This window comes from Eurosta solidaginis, chromosome 3, assembly GCF_040869045.1.
Source record: "Eurosta solidaginis isolate ZX-2024a chromosome 3, ASM4086904v1, whole genome shotgun sequence".
NCBI lineage: Eukaryota > Metazoa > Arthropoda > Insecta > Diptera > Tephritidae > Eurosta > Eurosta solidaginis.
Genome location: NC_090321.1, coordinates 3583510 through 3603008, shown reverse-complemented (window position 1 = coordinate 3603008; position 19499 = coordinate 3583510). Strand labels below are relative to the sequence as shown.

Sequence of the window (19499 nt, the reverse complement as noted above, 5' to 3'; positions counted from 1 at the left end):
CGCTATAGTTAGGATTAATGACGTGGAAGAGATACTAAAAATATTCAATGGACAACATACTAAAATAAAATTCACCCTGGAGAGAGAAACGAACAACAAATTAGCCTTCCTAGATATAGAGGTCCATAATACAGAGAACAAAATAAGGACCAATTGGTATAAGAAAGCCGTAGCATCATCGAGAATGATCCACTATTTGTCGAACCACCCATGGAGTCAAAAGAAAAACACGGCCATAGGTAGCATATACACAAAAACAAAGGACAAAACTAATAAAGAACAACTACACAACAAGGAGAAAGCTGCAATAAGGTTTACATTGGCACAACAAAAAGATCGCTTGAAACAAGGGTAAACGAACATAAATCCGATGCCAAAAACAACAAATACACTATAGCATTAGCGCAACACCTGATAGAAAATAACCACACAGCTGATTTTAACAACACAAAAATATTGGATGTGGAGAACAGAACAAGAAGAAGGATGACGCTAGAAGGGTTACGGATACAACAACAATTTAACAAAGCAATGAATTTTAAAGAAGACGTTGACAACATAAATTGCGCATATGCTACTGCGATCACACAAAATGTTTGAGCCTGAACAAGAGAAGATGTGCGGTGTTTTTTATATATATATAATTTTCCATTGATTATACCCAGATGTGATATTTAAATAATTGTTAACTTACCTTCCTGAGGAAGACGCGAATATGCGTCGAAACGCGTAGAAGATAAAATAAACGATGGTTTTATTTCAAAAAAATCGGCCGAAAAGCTCCACAATTTAATAATTAAACTTTACGACCTGGCCCAATATAAAATAATTAAAAATTTTTTAGTTCAAACATTTTCGACCAATCTCGACCATTGCTGTTTCGTATGTGGTACTAGAATTCATTTTATTGTCTATTTAGAAAGCAGAGCTGTAAAAGTGTGCAATCATTTGAAATTTTAAATCATTGATTTAAGGATGCTGTTTCTTCATTCTTTCACTCCTTGTTAAGGAATGTGGCTTAAAAGTCAACCCATTCTTCATTCAGTAGTGGGAAAAAAAGAATGCACTCTTGAACTCTTCGAAGAAAGAATGAAGTAATTGAATGAAACACAAATATTTTTCAACACAGAATAAGCATTCAAATGAATGCAGCCTTTGCTGAGATTGCGCACACTTTTCTAATACCAATCAATTATGAAAAATGTCGTACAAGCACAAAACCCGCTCAAATATCACATGGTTGTATTTAATTAAAGCCTCTTAAAAATATCAACACAAAAATTTAGTTATTGACAGTGATGACCAGTTTTTTCGTTATTTAAATGGTAATAAAGCACAAAGAAGTTAATTGAAAAAGCATTTTTATTAAAATTGTTCTAAAAATTTAATAATAAAAAAGCAAATGACAAATATTTCAATATCCCTGTTCCGAAAATTGTCATCGTTCTAAATAAGTGTTGCCAATGTGGCATATAAAAGGCTTGCAGGAAAAAGTACTAATCTACATTTGAACGTCCTCAATTGTTGATTAAACAATTGAAAGATATAAAAGCTCTTAAGTTCCTTCATATATTCTTCCTAGCGGTTTTGTGGTCAAATACTGTATAGATAATGGTTTGTGAGTTTCCAAATTGCAACAGCAATATACTATTTTTCTCTATTTTCTAAGAAAAATATTCTTCTAAACACAATAGTTTGTAATTACAGTCTTTTAAAGTAGGCTCTATAGATAGTTGTAGCTTTGTTGACAGCAAAGAAAATTAACTTTGAATACAAATCTGCTCAAGTAAGATAGAATTAAACCTACAAAAGCCATGTAAAAAGGCAGAGAGACTAATGGTCCTTCTCAATCACTCGGGCCCTATATTTATATTCCGTCAAACACTGTCATAACATCATCTGCAGCTTAATAACCTCTGAAGAGTTTCTCCCAATGAAACATCTTTTTTTCGTGGCACATATGAAGGAAAACTGGGAAGGTGACTCAGGTGAATAGAAAAATCCTGAATCCCTGTAGGACGATGCCATGGAATTAGACATATATTTATCGAAATTCTCGGAATTAGGAAGCTCCAACGAAATCGCTGATAGGCCTATATACTTTGATGTATTTAATTTTAAACGACTTAAACTCAAGTATCTGTTTTTGTTATATTATCAGCAAAAAATATCCACAATTTACTCTATTTAGTCAATGCACAATGTGGTCATTTACAATATCCATTTTACTACATCAACAAAATAAGTAGGACATATAGAACCATTTTGACATATAGCAAGAAAGCAATAGATTGTCTTTGCGAAGTTTAAAGAGAAACTGTAAAGAAAGAAACATTTAATGGCATATTTCGATGATTTAAGGCAACTGTAGTTTCACCGTGTGATTCGCGGTTCGGATATCAGTGAAGCCGTTGATAACATTCGAAATTGACTGATGATGATTATGTGGCGATTTTCGAAATGTTAAAATCGCAGTATGCCAGCAAATTTTTCTTTCTTTTCAAAAATAATGATTGAATATTCAATTATTATAAGCCGGGGTTAAGCTCATGAATTCTTAAATATTAAACTACTTGAATAATTAGAAGGAGCTATTATTTCTATTGATAAATTTTACGCCTTTTTTGCACCCAACTCCTAAATTGATTTAACATATCTGATGGCAATGAAAGTATACAAAAAAAAGAACCCTTGAGAAAAAGTATTTAGTACTGAATGGAAAAACGTGTGCATTCATTTCAAGTTTACATTCATTAAAGATTGGGAATGGTTCCTACATTCCCACTCTATATTGAATTATATTTTACCATTCAATAACACACACACTTTAGATTTGAGTTAAGGTATTTTGAGCCATTCAGGAATGGAGATTTATAATATGCAACCAATAAATCACATTTTTTAAAAGAATGCTGAGAGAATGCACACTCAATTGATTCAATCTTTTTACAAGCTCTGTTAGAAAGTAACCGAACTCAGCTGTTAAAATATTAATTGGCTGTTTACACAACAACAGCCGTTAAAAGTTGTCGCTCGATTCCTAAAGCTTTAGCGGTCCTAACTGGAGTGAGTTAAAGTGTTGCCAGCTTAAAACGAGTTTTTACACATCTGGCGTTACTGGAGATTTATTGCGCCAAGGTATCACGATATATTGTATCAGCACCAGTAGTTCCACACTGAATGTCAACTCAATAATTTAACACAGCACATAGCTACACAACCTTAAATATTACCAACTCGTCATAGTGAACCAGTGGTACGGCATTTTCCTCATACCAGTAGAGTTTCCAGATTGCCTGAAGTTCTCAATATTGGCAGAGGTGGGATTGATAGGTAAAAACACCCCCACTGATCCGTTACATCGCTAACCGAGTGTAGAAATTACCGAAATTACTCGTGAGCGACTTCTCGATAGAAAACTTTCCTTGCATCATTGCGTGCACTTTTGTCACCGGATTGGGAAAACTCTTTGAAGTAGATGAATGCTGAACCCTTTTCAGTTTTTGGGTCAGCCTAATGAGCATATAGCACAATGAGCAATAATTTGCCCAATTTTTTGATGTGGGTGATATTTTTGCTGATTTGCCCCTCAAAAAAATTTTTAGCCATGACATCGAAGCCTTTTTGTGTTAAGCATTGTCTGGGATTAAGTATTTGCGCATGCGCTATTTGGGAACGTGCGACGTTTGCAAATTTGGTAAGAGGATTGGCATACATATATTAACGCGTATAGCTTTCAAATGCCAACAATATTTTCTTAAAAAATATACCCAAATGCAATGCAATATATATAATAATAACCTTGAATGACGAGAATTATTCCAATGTGTGAATATTTATCTTCAAGTGCCCACCTAATACTATGTATGTATGTATATTTAATAACCTATCCTAAAATATAGTCTAACTCTTTATTATATTCACGAGTTTTAAACGTTTTCAATATTTAGTCGTCAATTGGGCAAATAAGTTTATGAAGGCCAAAAAGACACATTCATTATTGACTGCAATTAGCTTTGTATTTGAATTTTGATTGCTTATTACGTGATGAATTGGCAAAATCCCCTCGAAATCGTTTTGCAAAAAAAAAGCTATCTCAATAATTATGTATGTGTGCGTATATGCTCTCATATCGCTATTACAAATAAAATCATGATTCTTCACAGCTCATTACTTGTTGTTGTGTATTCGTCGATTCCTTTATTCTGTTGTTATCACTGCAAATATTTACTCTCGTGTCGTTTATATTAAGTTTTATAAATAATGCCGAATAAATATGTCTAACTATTTACGAAACTTAGTATTAGCTAGAGAACGATCGAGCTTTAGACTTTTGCGCGTCTTCGCCCATGCTTCGTTACACAAGTTTTGCTTAATTTTCTTTTGAACTTTACTGGAAAAAGAAAACTTCTGAAGCATCACTGTCTACACCTACGTCACTTCTGTCACTGCATATAACACAAATTTCATCGCTTGTGTTCTTTAGTCGAGTTCTTGCTGCATCTCACCGCCAATCTCATTATCTTAATTTTTTTTATGTCATTGTGTATAAAACAAATGTGATACCTTATATGTCAAATCAACTGACAGGTTATTCAAGATGGAGACTAATAACGCTTTGACAGCGTTTTGACCGAGTGTTTAATATGCCAACGCTTCCGGCTAACTATCTTCAGTGAAAGAGATGCAATATGAAACCACGATAGTTATTTAAAAAATTAGGTGAGCGCGCCTGTTTGTTATTTTGACGTTTATGCTTAGATATTACACTTGTCCTATTCACAATGGCTTTTGGTAATATATTACCTCTCTTTCTCTTTAACGGTAAGTGTTATCTTGCTGGCAAACAACTAGTACATTGGACTTTCTCGGTTCCGCTTCTGTCACAATAGGCAATATCAAAAATCCATATCTTATAAAACTGGTCTCCCGCGTTCATATCCGATCAATCACTTTGAAAAAAAAGCCGCTAGTATCAGTTTTGCAAAAATGCGCTAATAACTTGGTCAAGAGATTAGTTCAATATTACAATATAAATTTTCGCAAATTAGCAAATCGCTACGAAATTGTTTAAATGGACTAGGCTGAATTTTTTTTATTATCATAATTTATATTTAAATTTATTTTGAAGATAAATAAAATCGACAAAAATTTGTTTATTTTTTTTATTTTTCGAATACGGCTCTCCTTTTCCAATAGTTTGGCCTCATTCTAATGAAATATTGAATAAAAAGTTGAATGAAACCTTCAACTTAAAGTATAGAGAAAATTGCTTGAGCTGCAATACTTTTCAATACTGGTTTCAACACAGTGCAAAATCGGATTTAAAGTAAACTCCTAATCCTTGACCCATTTTGCGGAATTTTTTTGTTTTTGTGCTAATTTTTCTTTTGTGCCGACGTAACTTTCTATGCAAAGTTAAAATAGTTTCTATAAAAAAATTTAATTTAATTAAATTAACTGAATTAGTTTTTTTTTTTACAAAAATTGTTAATTTTCATCTGGAGTTGTTTTAATATTAAGCTGTTTTGGGGCCAAATTTCAATCAAATCAAATCAGAGTGCGCATTGATTTCTATTTGCGCAGTTATGATAAATTAAAAAAATAACAATTATCGCAAAAATTATTGTTATAGACCTTAAGCTCGAAGTCGAACCAAGAATCCCAAACCAAATGGCCAATAAAAACAAAAACAACTAAAGCATACCGTGGCTGAATGCATTTGTAACACTTCAACTATCGTAGGAGTGCGGGTTCGAATTCCACTCCAGTGTGAAAGAGGCTTTGAAGAGATTTACAAGGTATAATCGACAGCCTTGTCCTTCCTGATGTCACTTTGTTTAAAATTTTCCAAAATATTCAAAACTAAATGGTAAAATGTTTGGTTTTTCGCGACTAAGCCGAATAAAATAACCATTAAGTTTATTTATTTTTTTGTTCTTATAAACTTTCTAAGGCTCTCTAAAGTCACAAAACCACAAAACGCTTCACGGCCTAGTAAAAAAAATTTTTATATTTTTTGTTAGATACAATTTTTTGTAATCAATGCATATCTAAACATTGGACAAATAACAATAAATGTTCATTGTTCGTAAAATTTGTATAAAGTAAACAAACGAAAAATAAATAAAAACTGACAACTTGCAAAAAACAAGTAAGGAAGGCTAAGGTCGGGTGTAACCGAACATGACATACTAAGCTGCGAAATTACAGCTTGAGAAACTTTTAAATTACCTTCTTTTAAAAGTAGGCGGTGCCACGCCCATTGTCCAAAATTTTACAAATTTTCTATTCTCCGTCATAAGGTCAACCCACCTACCAAGTTTCGTCGCTTTATCCGTCTTTGTTAATGAATTATCGCACTTTTTCGGTTTCTCGAAATTTTAGATATCGAAATAATAGGCGTGATCCGATTTCGTTCATTTTAATTTGCGATCTGTGATGAGTGTCCAGGAACTTACATACCAAATTTCATTAAGATATCTAAAAATTTACTCAAGTTATCGTGTTTACGGAAAGACGAACGGACGGACGCACATGGCCAAATGAATTTCTTTTTTCACCCAGATAATTTTGATGTATAGAAGTCTACATCTATCTCGATTAGTTTATGTCGTTACTGGGTACCGTTATGCGAACAAAATTAGTATACTCTGTGTGCTCTGCTCAGCTGAGTATAACAAGAGTAAGCGAATAACCAAAAATAAGTTGAGAAAGATTAACAACGAAATTCAGTTTCGCATACCTTTAGGTAAACCCGTTTCTTATTATTTTAGCGAATGGAAAAATGTTAAACAGAAAAAAAGGTGTAAATAAAAAATTGTAAATAGTAGCAAGAAATATGGGAAAAATACCTGGTAATGAAACAACCCCAATGTTTCCATTATTCATTTAAGATTCATCATCTTGCTTGTATGTGATATTTGCTGTTGTTCAAAAGCTTACTTGATAGCAAGAATAGATAATTATTGACATCTCAAAAGTTATAAACAAAGATCAACAAACGTTTAATGGCGTTGTTGCAGAGCTCTAAAAAATATTTACATACTGTAAGTAGGTATTTATGTATGTATGTACTCAATCATTTTAAAGAAATGGCAACCGGCTTCGGTGAACCAGAAATTCACAATTCTAACTCGAAATAATAAAAAAATTTAGCAAATCGACTGCAACTTCGAAAACTGCCTATCTCAGAAAATTTTTTCGAAACGGCTTATTTCAGAATTTGCAACACAGCGTGCCACCTCGAAATTTCATTTAAAAATTTTCTATCTCAAAAACGTCTAGGAATGACTGTCCCAAACGGTGTATTATACCGATATATATTTTAACGATTTTCCGAAAAAACACCATGCTCCTGAATACTGAAAAATGCTGTGCGACCCTGTTGCAGGGAGAAATTTCTAGGCATAGTTATAACTTATCAGGAGCATCACTTGCACAAAGAATATGTTTTATCATTTTATTTAATTCAAGCATGGTGATAATTCAATGCTCAGGCGATGTAATAATGAAAATATAAAAAATTATATTATCAAAATCAAAATGTATGTATAAAAATCAACTACTACTACTTTTTAGTCATTGCTACTATTTTACAATTGAAGCGCGCAAAACGTTTCAGAATTACGTACAAACACAATGTACGTATTGCCTTTTATTTGGTCATAAAGATATTGTTTTAGCAGCCTCATAAATTTTGTTTTGATATTTAGCTTTTGTTAACAATCAACAACCAACTCAATATATGAACGAAATTGTGTGCATTACCCAATCGAAAAAGAATGACGTTCACGATATAATAAAAATAATTTTAACTTTTGGCGCGATACCCACCATGCGGATAAGGGTGAGCCTTTCTACCAATTGGTGTTGTGCTATTAAAAAAATGTTTCAAACGAATTGGCCGAACATGCATGTTTTGTGTCGACTCTGAACAGCATCTGCTAAGACAGATTAATTTTTGCTGAGTAGCTTGTCATGAAAGAAATACAATCAGAGACACGGAAATACAAACCATTGAAATTACTCCGAAACAGTCTCGATAGGATTCTGAAGTTTTTTCTAAATGATACCTAAAACAGTCACGAAGTGATCCTGACAATTTTCAAAATTGGATACAAAATATCCTAGATATGGTTCCAAAATAGTCCAAAGTCTTCCTGGTAGAGTACAAAAATGGTTTCAAAACAGTTTCAAAATTATCCAGAAGTTGCTCTGAAATGTTAACTTACATAATCCAGAGGTGATCCGGCAACAGTTCTGAAATTGTTTCCAAATAGTATCCAAATGATACCAAAAATAGTATCGCAGTATACCTGAACCAATGCGTAAACTATCCCAAAATTATCTCGAATCAGTCTGGAAACAACTCTGAAATTTTGTCAAAAAGAATCCCAAAACAGCCATACAGTTAACTTGTACCAGTCCAAAAATGGTAGTTTCGAAATAGTCCCGAAATGATTCTGAAGCTGTCCGTAAATAGTCCCGAAGTGATCCTGGAATCACTCTTATTCAAATTGTTTTGGAAATAATGTAATACTTTAATAATCCTGAAGTCATACCGAAATGTTTATGAAGCTGTTTCAAAACAGTTTCGAATTTGTTCGAAGTGCGTCAATTTCTTACGCATGGACAAATGTAGCACTTAGCTCTATATTGTTATGCACAAGTATCCCCTCTGTACCCAATGTCATGATGTGTCCATCTTTATCGCTACAAGAACTACAACGATTTGGAATGTTCTCTTCTTATCGGAAAAAATTCCGATTCTCTGTTTGAATGTATGAAACGGTGTGTCCTGGTTTGAAATAAATAATAGTTTAAAAAAACTAAAAAAAACACGCTTTTATAGCTAACCGAACTAAAAAAGAGAAAATAATTTTCAATTAAAAAGAGTTTATATAACAGTAGTAGAAGGTCAAACAATCATTTATAGTTAATCACCTCAAAATAAAATTATAATAAAATTTGAGTTATAACCAGAATAATTTAATTCAGATTAAAAAGCGTGGGGTGCATTTGACTACATTTCATATCCTTCCTCTCAGCTCTCAGATAGTTGCCAATGGAATGATTGTAACATTCAATATCAAGCACCCCAAGCTTTTTACTGTGAATTAAATTATTCTGTTAATAACTCAAATTTTATTATAATTTTATTTTGAGGTGACTAACTATAAATGATTGTTTGACCTTCTACTACTGTTATATAAACTCTTTTTAATTGAAAATTAATTTCTATTTTTTAGTTCGGTTAGCTATAAAAGCGTGTTTGTTTTAGTTTTTTAAACTATTATTTATTTTTAATTTTTAGTTCAAGTAATTTTAAAAGTTTTAGTCGAGAGTGATGAAACCTCGAAGTGCCAGCGGTCCATGGATGAATCCATCCCCACGGCACCGAAAAGGGCCAAGACGCAGGGAGGCTGGACGCGGTCTTTCCCCAAATTGCCAAGGGTCGGCATATCATTGGCATTATAGACGAGAGCAGCGAAGATGGCAGGATCCCGAAACAACAGTGGAAGTGGATCGAGGCCGCGCTCGCTACGGTGGCCGTTAAGGTTAAGAAAGACAACCCTGGCCCACCGCCATCTTACACCGATGCAGGGTGGTTCCAGGGCAATATCAAGCTAATTGCCTGTGACGACGCCAGGTCGGTAAACCTCTATAGGGCCGCCGTCACGCTGATAGGGGTGGTATATCCGGGCGCGCGCCTCAAGGTAGTGGAGGCGCGTGATATCCCCTCACGACCAAGGGCTAGATCCTGGGTTCCAGTGACGCCAACGGACCCAGCTGACATTCCTGGAGCAGCTCCAGGAGTACAACCCTCCACAGGTTTGGAAGTCAACCCGGATAAAACCGAGCTTGTCCTCTTCACGAGGAGGTACAAAGTACCAAATCTCACACAACCAAGAATAGGCTGTACGTTCTTATCATTTAGCGATCAAGTCAAGTATTTGGGAGTCATTCTTGATAGGAAGCTATTATGGAGTGACCATATAGTGGAGCGATCCAAGAAGGCAGTAGCAGAGCTGTTCACCTACAAGAGGGCAATTGGCACCTCCTGGGGATTCTCCCCTAAGGTGACCTACTAGATTTACACAGCCATTGTGCGCCCGATTCTTCTTTATGGCGCCTTGGTCTGATGGCCTGCACTAGCTAAAAGGACCTATCTTAAAATACTTCAAAAGGTGCAACGGAGTTCGGAGCTCTGCACTACCGTGGCTCTTGGCTCCACTCCAGTTTCCGTTACATACATTCATGGATACAAAGATACATAGATATATACAGGCCAAGCTAATAAAAATGTGATAAAAAGGGCTCCAGTATGCTCTTTTGTAGATGTACCATGCATACACTTCTGTCATTAAATGCGTTTTTCACATTATGTACAAGGTTTCAAATCTATGGACATTTGGGGTGGTCATAAGTTCAATTGACCTTATGTCCGTTAACCTGATGTCATCCCACCATCACATTATTGCATTGCCATCGAGCCTTGATACGTGTGCAAAGTTTCAATCAAAATTTTGGCCATTCGAAGTGGTAATAAGGCCAATTGATCTTATGGCCGTTGACCTTATTTCACCACACCATCACATTAATGCATTGTCATCGAGCCTTGATACGTGTGCAAAGTTTCAATCAATATTATGGCCATTTAAAGTGGAAATAAGGCCAATTGACCTTATGGCCGTTGACCTTATGTCACCACACCATCACATTAATGCATTGTCATCGAGCCTTGATACGTGTGCAAAGTTTCAATCAAACTTATGGCCATTCAAAGTGGTAATAAGGCCAATTGACCTTATGGCCGTTGACCTTATGTCACCACACCATCATATTAATGCATTGTCATCGAGCCTTGATACGTGTGCAAAGTTTCAATCAAACTTATGGCCATTCAAAGTGGTAATAAGGCCAATTGACCTTATGGCCGTTGACCTTATGTCACCACACCATCACATTAATGCATTGTCATCGGTCCTTGGTTCGTGTGCAAAGTTTCAAATTAATCAGGCTTCTAGAAACCGGTGAAAGTTAAGCTCAAAGATTCCGTTACATACATAGATACAGGCCATGCTAATAAAAGCGTGTTAAAAAACCCCTAATATCCGTTTTTACTGCCTTCATTTTTCCCTTACTTTTACGGATATGGTTATGTAAATGTAAGGCGCGATAACCTCCGATGAGATTTTAGGCCGAGCTTCTCTTCCAATTTGCGTCGTGTCCTTTTTTTAATATGTACTACAAATTGAAGGGACAGGACCTATTTTTTTAATGCCGACTCCGAACGGCATCTGCAAGGCAGAATTGTTTTCACTGAGAGCTTTTCATGGCAGAAATAAACTCGAAATGCTTGCTAAACACTGCCGAGGGGCGACCCAGCTCAGAAAAATGTCCTTCTAAAATATGTTTATAGGTTACGCGTTTTTTAACCTCAACATAAATCCCTTTTATACTGCCGATCTTTCATACAGCCTTTGCAGCGGCAATTGATTATTTTTGTTTAGTGTAAATAATAAAGGTACACGGGGTAAAAATATTGGTCAATATCTCTCTTACTTGAGCCAGCTTGGTTTGGGATATCATTTCACACATTTCAATCGGCGCGACATTAATAATGAACTTTAAGTGGTTTCAGAACTTGGCAAATTTTTTACTGGATTTGTACAAACTGTTTATACTGAGTGAACAAACTTCAGTCTTTAGATGAAGATCAATGGCTTCCAAATGCTAAGTTTATAGAGACACAAACAAATAATTGGAAATACATATATTGAATTAGTATAAGGATATTCAATCTACATAAAGACTTATTATGAAACTTAATTTACTTGTTAAATTGTTATTATGAAGTTCAAATAAATGATATCTAATCTATGCAATTTAGTTATAAGTACTTTCGATTTCTATCTCATTATTTCAATGCTACCATTCCATTGATACTATCAAGTGCTAAGTAGATAAAATATGGATTGACTGCTGAATTGCTTCTTATCTAATTACTTAAGTGTTCTTTGTGTTAACACGTGTAAATTTAATTAAAACGCTTGTTAGAAGTTTCATAAAATGACTTTGTTATTTTAAAGGCGGCATTTTTGCTTTGATATGAATTTTCTTCCAAAATAATGAGGGCCCACATTGGGCGGCGTTTTCATGTATGTAACTTTTCTAAGTCACACAAGTTGCCTGTTTGAAAAAGTATTCAGCCTATCACGAATCTGCATAGTTATAATGAAAGACAAACTAAATTTTTTTTTTATTAAAACTCAGCATTATTAACAAATAACAACATAGGTGGATATCTTTGGGCATAAGTTGACATTTTTTATTTAATAATTTGGGAAAAATTTAAACAACGTGACAGCAGGACGGACAAGGCGACAGCCGTTTCGAATATACCTTGTAAATATCTTCAAAGTCTCTTCTCCCGGGAGTGGGATTTGAACCCGCACTCCTACGATGGTTGAAGTTTTTTGTTTTAGATGGGAAAATTTTTAAAACATTTCCTCTGGTAAATCTGGTTTCATGAGGCTCTCATGTATATCACTGTTTTAAATATTTTATATGCCGTTATATGTCATAAAATTTTATAATGTCAAACATTTCAATAATTTATGACACAAAACAGTAAGTTGTAGGGCTAGATTAGTTGGGGTGTGCAGGTGAAGTGAGTTAAGGTAAATGGCATATGTATTTGTCTATTTTTGGATATTTAATCTATATAATGCTTCACGATAAAGCTGAAATCATGTTCTCAACTTATCTCATCTGCATATTTAAATATTAAGAACATTGATCGCTTTTTATTGTTGATTTTTATCGCAATGTTGCAATTTTGGTATACGGGGCTAATTTGGCCAAGTACAGGGTTTTGGATCGTCTCTGTCATGGTTATTATCAGTGGATGGCTATGCGAATACTAAATAGATCTTAAATACCTAGACGATTCTGTCTGTAGGCGTGGACCTGTGAGTGAGAGTGTAGAAGTGAGCTTGAAAGAGTATTAAAGTAAGATGCTGAGAATGGTGAGATAGGAATTTGAAAATTGTGGGGAAGAGGAAGATAATGAAAAGGAGTTGATGGAGAATTATTATTTTTCCAATATGGACTATCAATTTTTGGTACATAATGTCCGCTAGGCATGCAATGAAAACTAGCACATTTTAAATTCACATAGAAGACTAACACTGATAACTACTAATGGAACAAGTACAGTAGTAGGTATTTACGACCCTCTGGGGAAAACTTTTAATTCAAGCTTTCAACTGGCAAATTTCCTAGGCGAACTGGCAAATTTCCGAACACTTGGTTTGACGTTTTTGCCAATGTTTTTTTTTTACACCTTAGTGTGAAAGCGTTTCAAGTTTGGAAAAGAAGGCATACTTATAGTTTAAGCTCATTAGCCATATCGTAATACATCACAATGTTAATAGTGCCAGTTGACAGCACTGCGAGAGGACATAATTAGAATTACTACCTTCTCCTAAATTGAAAATTTTTGCGTTGTTTCGGAACCGAAGTGATTCGCTGCAGGGTAGTTACTGACTTACCACAGGGAACTTTCTATTTTTAGGTCTTAAGCAGAAAATTTTAATTTTTGGTTGTAATTTAAACTAATATTGAAATTGGGGACTCATTGGCCAGTTGGGCTGAAAAAATTAACTACTCGGATCCTACATGTTCCTTGCTGACTTCAAACAGCAGATGCGTCGAATACAAAACACTCCCTTTCATAATGTGGAAGGCTGGTATATCTCAGTTGTGCGTGAACAACGAATTTTGGGAGTTTTCCACTCGGGATTGACGACATAATCTTTTCTTTGCTTAAATTTATGTGGCCTAGCACCGGAATTGTAAATTATCGTATTGCCAATGAATGTTTATGACAAAATAAAATTGTTTTTAATTTTGTTGCTTTTTTATTGTTGTGTTTTGTTCTTTCTAAGCTCTGAATTAAATTTATTTTTAGTTTGGCTCATAAATAAATAAATGTTTTAATTGTCGTGAATATGTAACTTTGTTGTATTTGCTATTATTGATGTTGACGCTGAAGACGATTAGAGCACGTCTAAACGAGTAGCACGTTTCTCTACAATAACAGTACATGCTTACATACAGATATACATGTACAAACACGTACATTCATACGCTCAGATATTACGAAATTTGCACTTGAACTTTAAAAATTTGTGCTGCTGAGTTTACGAGTGTTTTCTGTAGAAAAAATGTATGGGCTGCATCCGTATATGAACTGCAGTTTATTTATTTATGTTTGTATTCAATTGTACAAATGTGACACGAATAAAACTGGCTATAATTAAATTTATGTATATAGTAGGTACATATAAATGTATGAACATGTACACATGTGGCCATATAAATCGTTACCGAGATGGTCGGGCTAGCACCTTAATGGTGCTGTGTTACCGGAGCGTACTGGATCTGTATCCGGCAAAGGACCATCACATCGATAACACTCCCCAAAGCAACCTTATCGCTACAACAACAACAACAACACCTACTTATATTAGCTTATAGGTTTAACTGGTTAACAAATTTTTTTAAACTTATAGGTACATAGATATTCTTTTTACATTTTTTCTGTTGCCGACATTATTTTTTTAAAATTTTTTATTTTTATTATTTTGAACTTATTTTATTTTATCTTATTTAATATAATTTAATTAAATTTTGTTTTGTTTTATTTTATGTTATTATGATTTAATTTATTTTATTTCTTTCTCATTTTATTTTATTTTATTTTGTATTATTATGATTTAATTTATTTTATTTTATTTTATTATTCTTTATTTTATTTTATTTAATTTTATTTGAATTTATTTTATTTTTCCGTTTCATGCTTTATTATTTTGAATTTATTTCATTTTATATTATCTTATATCATTTTATTATTTTGTTTAATTTTTTTATTTTAATTATTTTATTTTATATTGAGTTTACTTTATTTTCTTTTCTTTTGTTTTATCTATTTTTATTTAACTTTTTAATTTTATTAATGTTTTTATATACTTTTATTTTGCCTTGTCTTATCTCATTTAATTTAATTTTAATTCAGTTTATTTTAGTTAAATTTATTTTATTTTACTTCATTTGTTTTTTTTTGTATTTATTTTTTTTTTGCTTTTTTATTTTATAAAATTTTTATTTAGTTTAAATAAATAAATAATTTTGCTACAATTTCATTAAAACTTTTATTTCATTTTTCTCTCAAATCCAACTAAACCCTGTCATAATTACTAAATTCTTATCTAAGAAAATAATGAACTAATAACTGTTAGCACTATCTCACGATTTATCCATATTCGTACAATTCAATTCACACAGCAAAATAATTGACAATTTATTATCGGAAAAATATTCAAAACATATTTACAACTTTTTCTTTACTAGCGCAGTTGCCAGACCTCATATATTTTCAATGCCAAAATTTGTGGTAAAAAATTACAAAACTAAGAAATTGAAAGCAAAGCACACTAAAATTTAAATTTTTTATGTACATGGTGCCAAAAAATCTCATCCCAATTACTAAATAAAATATTTTCGCTCCCAACGCAGACTAGCATTAGTAGGCTTCAACACTAATGGCGTTTTCTTTACTAAAAATTGTGTCACCCTGTTTGTTCGTCGCAGCTCTTACGTGGGTGTGCGTGTACCTCTCACAAAATATTTTCCACTAAATAATAAAACGGGTCTCCTTATCTACAGATTGAGCCATTGACCCGGTTCAAAAGTCAAAATTTAAAAGGGTAAAACAAAAAAAATACCATAACGCGTTTCATTATGAGGGTGGAAGACAAGCACCGTTCAGTTGTGATAGTCTTAGGCTAAAATAACCGAAGTGTGTTAGTGTTGCATGGGAAAGACGTATATAAAACCACGTTATTTCATGTAGGCAAGTTTAAATAAAATGTTCGCACCAGTTTTAATTCGAAACTGAAAGTGTTCTAGTTTCAATGATTGTTCTTAGGTTGAAGGTTATTCTGAGCGCCCCGCCTCTACTTATTTTAACAACTGTCTTTACCTTTTGCTATCGTCATGAACTTAGTAATATGGATATTTCAGACCTGACCAGGCCATCAGACTTAACTTAAACAAAAAGGACCAACTTTGGTCTAAATGAAGCAAGGTAGCAACCTTGTTACCGCAATGACTGCTGTACCTATATTAAGGTGCCTCAAGAAAAACTGATGAAGTTTTTTTCCATCGAAGCTGTTCATTTTTCTCTGTTTCGCATAGGACACCCGTCCAAAACGGAAAAAATGCAAAGGTTTAAGTGAGCAAGAGAAGAAGAGAGTCTCATAAAAAAAGTAACTGTGTTGACTTGGAATACCCCAAAGAGTCTTACTCACTTTCCGCACTCGTTTCTATAAAGATGAAACTGAAAAAAGACACTTTCAGTGCAGAAAGTGGGTCATGAGCATAAATAAAGTATTGGAAAATTTGGGATGGGCTTTAGATGTCTCCCTGATAATACGAAAAATCTCAAATTAAAATATCTCATTGAGCCATATGCATAAAACCAATGAATTATTTTTTTATACTCAGCTGAGCAGAGCTCACAGAGTATATTAACTTTGTTCGCATAACGGTAATCCGTAACGGCATAAACTAATCGAGATAGATATAGACTTCTATATATCAAAATGATCTGGGTGAAAAAAGAAATTTATTTAGCCATAGTCCGTCCGTATGTCCGTCTGTAAACACGATAACTCAAGTAAATTTTGAGGTATCTTGATGAAATTTGGTATGTAGGTTCCTGAGCGCTCATCTCATATCGCTATTTAAAATGAACGAAAACCACGCCCACTTTTTCGATATCGAAAATTTCGAAAAACCGAAAAAGTGCGATAATTCATTACCAAAGGCGGATAAAGCGATGAAACTTTGCAGGTGCGTTGATCTTATGCCGCAAAATAGAAAATTAGAAAATTTTTGGACAATGGGAGTGGCACCGCCCACTTTTAAAAGAAGGTAATTTAAAAGTTTTGCAAGCTGTAATTTGGCAGTCGTTGAAGATATCATGATGAAATTTGGTAGACACGTTAGTCCTATTACTATATCTGTGCTAAATAAAAATTAGCGAAATCGGATGACGAACACGCCCACTTTAAAAAAAATTTTTTTTTAAAGTCAAATTTTAACAAAAAATTTAATATCTTTACAGTATAAAAGTAAATTATGCCAACATTCGACTCCAGTAATGATATGGTGCAACAAAATACAAAGGTAAAAGAAAATTTCAAAATGGGCGTAACTCCGCCCTTTTTCATTTAATTCGTCTAGAATACTTTTAATGCCATAAGTCGAACAAAAATGTACCAATGCTTGTGAAATTTGGTAGGGACATAGATTCAATGACGGTAACTGCTTTCTGTGAAAATGGGCTAAATCGGTTGAAGCCACGCCCAGGTTTTATACACAGTCGACCGTCTGTCCTTGCGCTCGGCCGATAACACGATAACTTCCGCAAAAAATGATATATCTTAACTAAACTTAGTTCACGTACTTATCTGAAGTCACTTTATCTTGGTATAAAATATGGCCGAAATCCGACTATGACCACGCCCACTTTTCCAATATCGAAAATTATGAAAAATGAAAAAATGCCATAATTCTGTACCAAATATGAAATAAGAGATGAAACATGGTAATTGGATTGGTCTATTGACGCAAAATATAACTTTAGAAAAAAATTTGTAAAATGGGTGTGACACCTACCATATTAAGTAGAAGAAAATGAAAAAGTCTGCAGGGCGAAATCAAAAGCCCTTGGAATCTTGGCAGGAATACTGTTCGTGGTATTACATATATAAATAAATTAGCGGTACCCTACAGAAGATGTTCTGGGTCACCCTGGTCCACAATTTGGTCGATATCTCGAAAACGCCTTCACATATACAACTAAGGGCTACTCCCTTTTAAAACCCTCATTAATACTTTTAGTTTGATACCCATATCGTATAAACACATTCTAGTCACCCCTCGTCCACCCTTATTGCGATATCTCGAAAAGGCCTCCACCTATAGAACTAAGGCCCACTACGTTTTAAATAATCATTAACACCTTTCATTTGATACACATGTCATACAAACACATTACAGGGTTACCCTAGGTTCATTTTGCTAAATGGTGATTTTCCCTTATTTTGTCTCCAAAGCTCTCAGCTGAGTATGTAATATTCGGTTACACCCGAACTTAGCCTTCCTTACTTGTTGTAATAGGAATCCCTCATTTTCACTATAATTTTGAAATTATTGCTAATTTTCTATCGAAAAATTTGTTCAATGATTTAGAGCATATTGCCCACAATCTCGATAACGTTGCAGAAAGATTTTAAATACTTTGTAATAAAAATATATTTATAAAAACTACTAATATTATAATAAGCATTTCAATTATAAAAGTGTCTACACATATGGGGTCAGAGTCGAGTTTCAGTTTCGATGTGTTAGTTAAAAAATATTTTAGTATTAGTCACACAGACATGACTCTGGCGAGTCAAACGCAACGGGTGTGGACCCCATAAAGGTTCTTTCGCATAGGCCTACTTCATGGAATATTTTGGAGAACTTATTCAAATGTACTTCATTTATATTCATTTCCACTACCTCTTAGCATTTAGTGGTAGTGGAAAATTAGCACCCTTATGATTTTGACAGTGAGACACTCTAATGTACATAGTACTATATGCAAAAATGTTTATATTAGCTATTTTGCAAATTTCCATGAACATATTTACATTGATAAGAAAAGGGTCAGCTGTTGGCTGTAGTCAGGTAAATGCAAATAAAAGTTTACACCAATATCATGCAGGTACTAAAATGAGGAAAATAGTAATATTATGGAAAAAGTTAACATTGTAGTTTATGGGAGCTAAACTATTCTCACTGTAAAATACTCTTTTTTAGTACTAATCGGGTTGAGTTTTATATCATATACCCACATGCAATTGACAACTAAATAAAAAAAATTTATTGCGACAGTAAAATAATGCAAATGAGTAATTCCACACTATTTTGATAAGCCAAGAATTTGTTTTGCTTCATATTTTGATTAATAGCAAAACACTTCCAAAAATTACTATTGCAGCAAGAAATAAGAAACATTTTGTAGGTGGGATATATTTTTTAACAACTTTATTTAGTTCGTCATTTTTATTTCTCAAGCAAATATTTTTGTATGACTTTCCATTTATTATCGAATATTTTATTTTAAATTGCATGACTATGTTTAACAATGTTTTTCTATTTTTTCATGTGTTACATATCACGATTCGTCAAAAACAGGTGATAAGTGCCCGGCTATAATTTGCGATTAAGTTTGCGTGATATCTGTATTTTTGCATGCCTTATTAGTGAATTGATAAAACAAGCATCTACAAGCACGTAAATATATGTAGGTATAAATATATGCACACTAGGTTGGATCGAAGAAAAAAATGGCAATGTCTATGCTGAGAGGGTTC

At 33.6% G+C, this 19499-nt stretch overlaps 2 protein-coding genes across 5 annotated transcripts in view; one reads left to right on the top strand and one right to left on the bottom strand.

Annotated features, from left to right (window-relative positions):
• The window catches only part of LOC137243127 (cilia- and flagella-associated protein 161), an 85590-nt gene that overhangs the window by 43797 nt on the left and 22294 nt on the right, over positions 1–19499 (top strand). The gene's annotated exons all lie outside the window — the stretch shown is intronic.
• Positions 1–19499, bottom strand: part of Picot (putative inorganic phosphate cotransporter protein picot) — a 78731-nt gene that overhangs the window by 58271 nt on the left and 961 nt on the right. The gene's annotated exons all lie outside the window — the stretch shown is intronic.